This window comes from Podarcis erhardii (assembly GCF_964252035.2).
Source record: "Podarcis erhardii genome assembly, chromosome: 8".
NCBI classification, from domain to species: Eukaryota; Metazoa; Chordata; class Lepidosauria; order Squamata; family Lacertidae; genus Podarcis; species Podarcis erhardii.
In genome coordinates this window covers 83,554,595-83,562,380 of record NC_138499.1, presented here as the reverse complement: position 1 = coordinate 83,562,380, position 7,786 = coordinate 83,554,595, and the positions used below count along the sequence as shown (strand labels likewise).

The 7,786-nt window shown below is 39.9% G+C and overlaps 1 long non-coding RNA gene across 1 annotated transcript; it reads right to left on the bottom strand.

Annotated features, from left to right (window-relative positions):
• Positions 1 to 1,207: 1,207 nt before the first annotated feature.
• LOC309347992 lies at positions 1,208 to 7,426 on the bottom strand. Its single transcript, XR_014159114.1, has 3 exons — positions 7,367 to 7,426; positions 5,829 to 5,942; positions 1,208 to 1,263 (listed from the first exon to the last, which is right to left on the bottom strand). It is a non-coding gene; the product is annotated as an uncharacterized lncRNA (long non-coding RNA).
• Between the last annotated feature and the right edge of the window lie 360 nt (positions 7,427 to 7,786).

Sequence of the window (7,786 nt, the reverse complement as noted above, 5' to 3'; positions counted from 1 at the left end):
GCTAGGGGTCTGGATCTGGCACAGGCAGATCAAATCCCCAAGGGCAAGGGGCAAAATATATTCTTGAAACTGGGCTGGCAGCGAGGCAGGTTCCAGATCAAGCAGGTAATGAAGGCAAGGTTAAGCCATGCAGTCTGCATGACTCCAGAGCTGGACAAATGCTTCAGTGTGGTGTAGTGGTTAAAAGCAGTGGACTCGTAATCTGGTGAACCGGGTTCGATTCCCCGCTCCTCCACATGCAGCTGCTGGGTGACCTTGGGCTAGTCACACTTCTCTGAAGTCTCTCAGCCCCACTCACCTCACAGAGTGTTTGTTGTGGGGGAGGAAGGGAAAGGAGAATGTTAGCCGCTTTGAGACTCCTTCGGGTAGTAATAAAGAGGGATATCAAATCCAAACTCTTCTTCTTCTTCTTCTTCTTCTTCTTCTTCTTCTTCTTCTGACTGAGGGCTCCACAACTGCACAGGCCAGAACTGGTTCCTCGTCTCACCTGTTTGGGCTAAAGGTGTGCCAGTTACACCACTTTTGTGGGACCATTTGTGTGGGATATTCAGGGAATCACATTCAGAGATGGGCAAAGTAGAGAGATTCTTTCTTTCTTTTGCATACAAAAAAGCCAAGTAGGGGTAAGTTTAAAAGGAAAAGAAAGGAAAAAGTAAGGAAAATATGCAGCTACCTCACAATTAGGGTTAAGACCCCCTCCCCGCAAATCAGTCTTTGATGGAATTTTTGTCCAACTGCACAAAAGCCTCCCAATAGTTGAGCTGAATATTTTGGCTCAGCCCTAGTTCTGGCTGGGCTAATGAGCTGCTGTACCTTCTTTTTATTATATAGGTAGAGCTGCGTTGTGGGAAAGATGAAGCCAGTACCCCTCCAGTACATGGAAGCTGTTTTGGTGCTTTACGGCAGAAAGCACATGGGTTCTGCAGAATAAATCCCCATTTTGAATTCCTTGGCACCTTACAGTTGGTTCTTTGTCAGGAGGGTCCAGAATGTTCCATTTTGTCACACAGATGCACTCATCTCTCACCCCTTTTGATTCTAGTATGATTTGGATGATCCCTGCGGGGCCACTGTTCCACTTACCATTTCTTACCAATTAAACATACTGTGCTAATATATCATCCTGCATAGTGTGGCACACATTTTACTTGAAAAGGAGTAAAATTGATGTTTGTGTGCACTGAACTTGACAAGAAAAACCAGCTTACCTCATTGGTAGCCTTAAATGTTAACATCCAGGTTTCATAAACTGATGGTGGAGTTCTGCTTAAAGAAATGAATAGCAATTATATTCTCAAAGAGAGAAAAAAACATATTATTTTGCTGCTTAAAATAAAATTTAAAAATTCAATCTCAACTTGAAAACCTAAGCTTCTATTTCGTATTCTACAGGCTTTCTAAAACGTGTTTGTAGTGTGGATATAAGTAATAATGTACACACAGAGACTGATGGACCTAGTAGGGGAACATTTCCAGACACTAATACTTCAAATCACATCATATGGGAATGCCTCAAAGAGTAAATGCTACTACAAAAATATACTAGTTCAGTTATAGCTTTTTCCAAAGGGTTTTGGGAACTGTAGTATAGCATGAGCACTGAGAGCTTTTGCTGGAGATCTGTTGCACAGATGACAGTTATCAGGGATTCCTGAGGAGCATGAGCAAATATTGACCCTGGTTGAAGGTGTCTGAAGTGTAGATACACCTTTCGATTCAGACAGCCTAACTTCTGGTTCCATTTCACTTAATTCCACAGATTACAGTGCTACCTCGGGTTACATATGCTTCAGGTTACAGACTCCGCTAACCCAGAAATAGTACCTCAGGTTAAGAACTTTGCTTCAGGATGAGAACAGAAATCGTGCTCCGGCAGCACGGCGGCGGCAGGAGACCCCATTAGCTAAAGTGGTGCTTCAGGTTAAGAACAGTTTCAGGTTAAGAACGGACCTCCAGAACGGACAAGATGGACTGTTTCAAGGGTTGGCAGCAAGACATTTCTAAATTTATCTGGCAGGGCAAAAAACCCAGGATAAAATTTAAGATTTTAACTGACGCAAAGGAAAGAGGGGGGTTTGCCCTGCCGGATTTGAAACTTTACTATGAATCAGCAGCTTTCTGCTGGTTAAAGGACTGGCTGCTTCTCGAGAATACAGACATTTTGGACTTGGAAGGATTTAACAATTTTTTTGGGTGGCATGCATATTTGTGGTATGACAAGGTTAAGGTGCACAAAGGTTTTAAAAACCATATTGTCAGGAAAGCATTATACAATGTCTGGATTAAATACAAAGATTTGCTGGAGAACAAAACTCCAAGGTGGCTGTCACCAATGGAGGCAAAAGCATTGAAAAAACTTAATATGGAGGCCAAATGGCCAAAATATTGTGAAATTTTAGAACAGGAGGGCGATAAGTGGAAGTTGCAGAGTTTTGAGAATCTAAAAGATAAAGTGCGAGACTGGCTTCATTATTATCAAATATTGGAGGTCTATAAGTTGGATAGGAAAATGGGCTTTCAGGTGGAAAAATCAAAACTGGAAACAGTTGCTAGAATCCAATACTAAGAATTTGTCAAAAATGTATAACTTGCTGTTGAAATGGAATACACAGGATGAAACAGTCAAATCAGCTATGGTTAAGTGGGCTCAAGATATTGGTCATAACATTATGTTTGCTGACTGGGAAAGGTTGTGGACCACCGGCATGAAATTCACGGCATGTAATGCCTTGAGAGAGAATATTATGAAAATGATCTATAGGTGGTACATGACCCCATTCAAGCTTGCAAAAATTTACCACTTACCAGATAACAAATGTTGGAAATGTAAAGAAAATGAAGGTACATTCTTTCACCTCTGGTGGACATGCCCAAGGATTAAGGCTTTCTGGGAAATGATATATAATGAAATGAAAAAGGTATTTAAATATACCTTCCTGAAGAAACCAGAGGCCTTTCTCCTGGGTATGGTAAGCCACGTGGTGTTAAAGAAGGACAGAACTTTTTTTATGTATGCTACTACAGCAGCAAGGATTCTCATCGCAAAGTATTGGAAGACACCAGATCCACCCACTCTGGAAGAATGGCAGATGAAGATGACAGAATACATGGGACTGGCAGAGATGACTGGCAGAATCCGAGACCAGGACAAAGAGACAGTGGAAGAAGATTGGAAGAAGTTTAAAGACTATCTTAATAAACATTACAAAACTAATGAAGGCTAAAATGATATGGGTTTAAAAATTAGTGGTTTGCAGGGGAATTGATTTAAGGAAAAAGAATAGAATTAATAAAAACTATGGGAAATGTGGGAATGGATTTGCTGATAAGATAAATGAGATTAGAATACAGAAGGGGGAGGTGTGAGGAGGTCGGTGAAATTAGGATTAGAAATTATGGTTTGAACTTATACTTGTTTTTGATTTGTTTTGTTTGTTTGTTTATCTTTTTATTGTCTTTTGTGTTTATATGTGTTATTTAAAACTTTAATAAATATCATTTAAAAAAAAACAAAAACGGACCTCCAGAACAAATTAAGTTCTTAATCTGAGGTACCACCGTATCTACTGATGTCGATCTATAACCTGCTGCTCTTCCCCCCAAAGCAGGTAACAACGTTAAAATAATCAACATGTGAGAAGACCCATGACTGCATAATTGGCCAGATCAAGATAACAAACATCAGGGTAGTCCTTTCATTGCAGTCGTATTTGTACTTAATTGGGGTGGGGGAGGAGAGTGAAGTTGCCCCATTACCATTCCCATGCTACAAGACAGGACAGATTTACAATATTTTGTTGACTCCACCGAGTAGATTATATGGAAAAAAAGAAAGGAGTCCAATTGTTGATAGCAATATAGAAGGGGGAAAGCTTAGATCCCCAGAAATCTCCACCCAAACAACAGATTCTAATTCTTTTCTAAAAAAATATTGTTATTCAATTTTTCCAAATTACAAAAATAGTTGGCGGGAACAGGAAAAATAAAACATGCAACAGAATCTAATTAACACATTCTGAGATTATTCTCCCATATTTTCACCATTCTGAAGAACAGATGATATTATCATAGCCAATACATATGTGCATCATTAAAAGTATATTCATTCAATCCTGCTGAATATCTGATAGAAGATATAATTTTTATTCCCACTTTTTATTTCCCAAGACCCAGGTCTGTGACATGGAATTCTACTCCCACAGTTACTACAACAGCCCCTGTTGTATCTTAAGGAATGTCACATGGAAGATGGAACAATATTGTTTTCTCCTGTTCTGGAGGATAAGACCCAAACCGATGGATTCAGGTACACCATCTGGGGGAGACTGGTCTCTGATATGGTAACCTGTATAAGTGAACAATGTTATTGTTTTTGTCAGTACAGAAATGGGAGTGTGAATGGGCAGGATTTTATCTTGTAACTTCTACAGACCAATCCTGCTTCTTCACCCTTTTCTCTCAGTCCAGCATAAAATAGCTATGAGCCATGTGAATTCAGAGAATCCATTACCTTCATGCAAAAAGATATGGTATGTATAATCTTCTTCATGTTGAAGTTCCTCTGTCCAGACATGACTTATAATTTCGTGAGTTAGAATCCCAGTGCACCCATTGTAGTTAGGTCTTAATTCCAACATGTACATGCCCTTTCACAGTCACCTAGGATTAATAACATTACAATTTGGTTTTCACTGTCAGAAGAGATTATCATTTTGATGATTATCTCTTTTTTAAATAGTTTTTATTAAGTTTCTTGCAAATATAACACATACTACAACAAAAAACAAAAAAACAAAATCACAAATATAAACAAAAAAGAAAACAGGAAAAGAAAAATACATGTCAACGAACACCCAGACAATACAAATTAATTGGTTATTTAAACTTCTAACATCATAAACATGGTTTTGACTTCCTCTGAGCCCTCCCATCTGAATTTCCTTGTATTTAAGCCAGTGTGGTGCAGTGGTTAAGAGTGATAGTCTCGTAATCTGGGGAACCGGGTTCGCGTCTCCGCTCCTCCACATGCAGCTGCTGGGTGACCTTGGGCCAGTCACACTTCTCTGAAGTCTCTCAGCCTCACTCACCTCACAGAGTGTTTGTTGTGGGGAGGAAGGGAAAGGAGGTTGTGAGCCGCTTTGAGAGTCCAGAAGGGGAGTGAAAGGCGGGATATCAAATCCAAACTCTTCTTCTTCTTCTTAAATGTAGCAGTTTTCTAATATCAATATTAAAACACAATATTCCAATTAAAATAAAAATTCTGAAGTTTTCTTAAGGTTCTAAATCTCAATTATTTTACCAACTCTTAATTTCATCCTAAACCTATTTAGTACTTTCAAGTAATTTCTAATTTTTAATGTTACAGTATTTATTCAAATAGTCTTTAAATTTCTTCCACTCTTCTTGATATTTCTCTTCTCTTCTGGTCATTTTGATGATTATCTGGCTTGGTTCCAACTGGTCATAGTTGGTTGTGGTTGCAGAAACACAACCACGGGTTCAATTGTTTCTTAAAGAAGGTTTGTTAGATGAAGGCGTGTTCATCGTGATTTCTGATTCTGTTTTTGATCTATTTCTCTTTTTCCACCTTCAGGGTTCTGCAGTATCTTTTTGCAACGATACACAAACACTCGAAGATGTACAAGCACATTACATTAGTAGCACAGGCTCATCAGATTAAAAATTAAGCAACCGCCACCGCTGCTACTGTCAGAGGCTGTGAAACACCTTTGAATTCCACCATAATTCCACTTGATGTCATCAGCACAGCAACGAGGTGAGTATGTGTATAGGAGACAAAACAAAAACTAATTTAGAACAAAACAAACCTGTTCTCGTGAGCTCAAATTTAATTCTCCATAGGCAGAATGACAGTGCAGTGCATTGCTGGCTCAGCTAATCAAAAGAAAAGTTGTCGCACCAATGGCTGAACTTCTGTGGTACTAAATCAAAGAATGAGAGACAGGAGCAACGAAGAAGGTTTGTCTGTGAATGCTCCCCCTCTCCCACCATACATTTATTTTATACTTTTTCTTATTCTCTATTCTTCTATCATACTTTTAAAAAATTGCTAAATCTATTGAATCCAACAGGACATGCTGGTTCACACATGTAATTTTTTTTTTTTTAAAAAAAATGATGCCTATGGTTGGAATAATTTAATTTAAAGCACTTTGTGAGGTCCAGCCAGAAAGCAGTTTAAAAATACTAGGGTTCTACTGAAATCCCTGATCCCAAACTGAATCAGACTGATTTGGGTAAACCTGGGATTAGGCTGAAGGAAGTTAAGGCAGCCCCAGATTGGACTGAGAGACCACATCTTTGTTTGAAACTCTGTCCTGCTATGAAATGCCCAAAATCTTTCTGACACAGCACATGTTTGAAAGTGTTGAAGCATTGCTCCTGACACTTGTAAGTTGCCATCAACTCACTTCCATAAAGCTATAAGTGCTACAAGGAGACATGAACATGCTACGTTGAGATACGAAAGTTCTTTATTGACCATGCATGTGGAAATAAGAGGTGGGAACATGTGGCCCTCTAAATGTTGTCCCATCAGCCCCAACCAGCATTGGTAATGATACAGTACAGAATGATGGGACTTGTGGTTGCAGAACTTCTGGATGGCTACAGCTTCTCCACCCCTGTTGTGGAGGGAGACATGCAGACATGGGAAAATACTGGTGGTAGTTTAAAATCAGAGTATCGGGACAACATTCTTTCTCTCTCTTCAGGCGTATCCAGTCAAAAGCAAAAGATGTCAAGACCCTTATTGTTAAAGAACTGTAGACATTGACAAGTGTTACTGCCAGCTTCTGTTGTTGAGATACAGTGGTACCTCGCAAGACGAATGCCTCGTAAGACGAAAAACTCGCAAGACGAAAGAGTTTTTCATTTTTTGAGTTGCTTCGCAAGACAAATTTCCCTATGGGCTTGCTTCGCAAGACGAAAACGTCTTGCAAGTTTGTTTCCTTTGTCTTGCAAGTTTGTTTCCTTTTTCTTAAAGCCGTGCATTCACTTCGAGGAGCAACTCATAGCACGCGGTGTGGTAGCCTTTTTTGAGGTTTTTGAAGACTTTGGTGATTTTTGAAGCTTTTCCAAAGTCCGTGCTTCGCAAGACGAAAAAATCGCAAGACGAAAAAACTCGCAGAACGAATTAATTTCGTCTTGCGAGGTACCACTGTATATTTTCAGCCAACAGGACAGTCCACCTGTCTCTAATGATAATACATAGGGTAAGGATAGGATATTTCCTTGTTTGGGTTCAGTGCCTGTGCTCAACAGAGCAGGGATTTGAACCCTGGTCTCCCAAGGCCTGCACTACACCAGCTAGATTTAAACTAGGGCCCACTGCTTGTTCTCTTACCACTACATTGTCTAAGCCTGCTGTGATGTTTTCTTGTCTTCTGGTCACACAGATCCTCTAATGGTCCTCAGTGCTTAAAATGTCCCTCATCATTCCATGACACTACAGCAGCTCAGCTAACAGCTGGTGGCAAATTATGCAGATTGGCAGCAGTTGGTTAGCCTGTGACTATATAAAGACTTGCCATGATGAATAAAGGTAAAGGTAAAGGACCCCTGACAGTTAAGTCCAGTCGAGAATGACTCTGGGGTTGTGGCGCTCATCTGGCTTTACAGGCCGAGGGAGCCGGCGTTTGTCCGCAGACAGTTTTTCTGGGACATGTGACACAAAATGGTTGTTATGTGGAAGACTGGAATAAACAAGCATTGATTCTGTAGTGTAAGCCTCTAGATATACAGTGGTACCTCTGGTTACGTACTT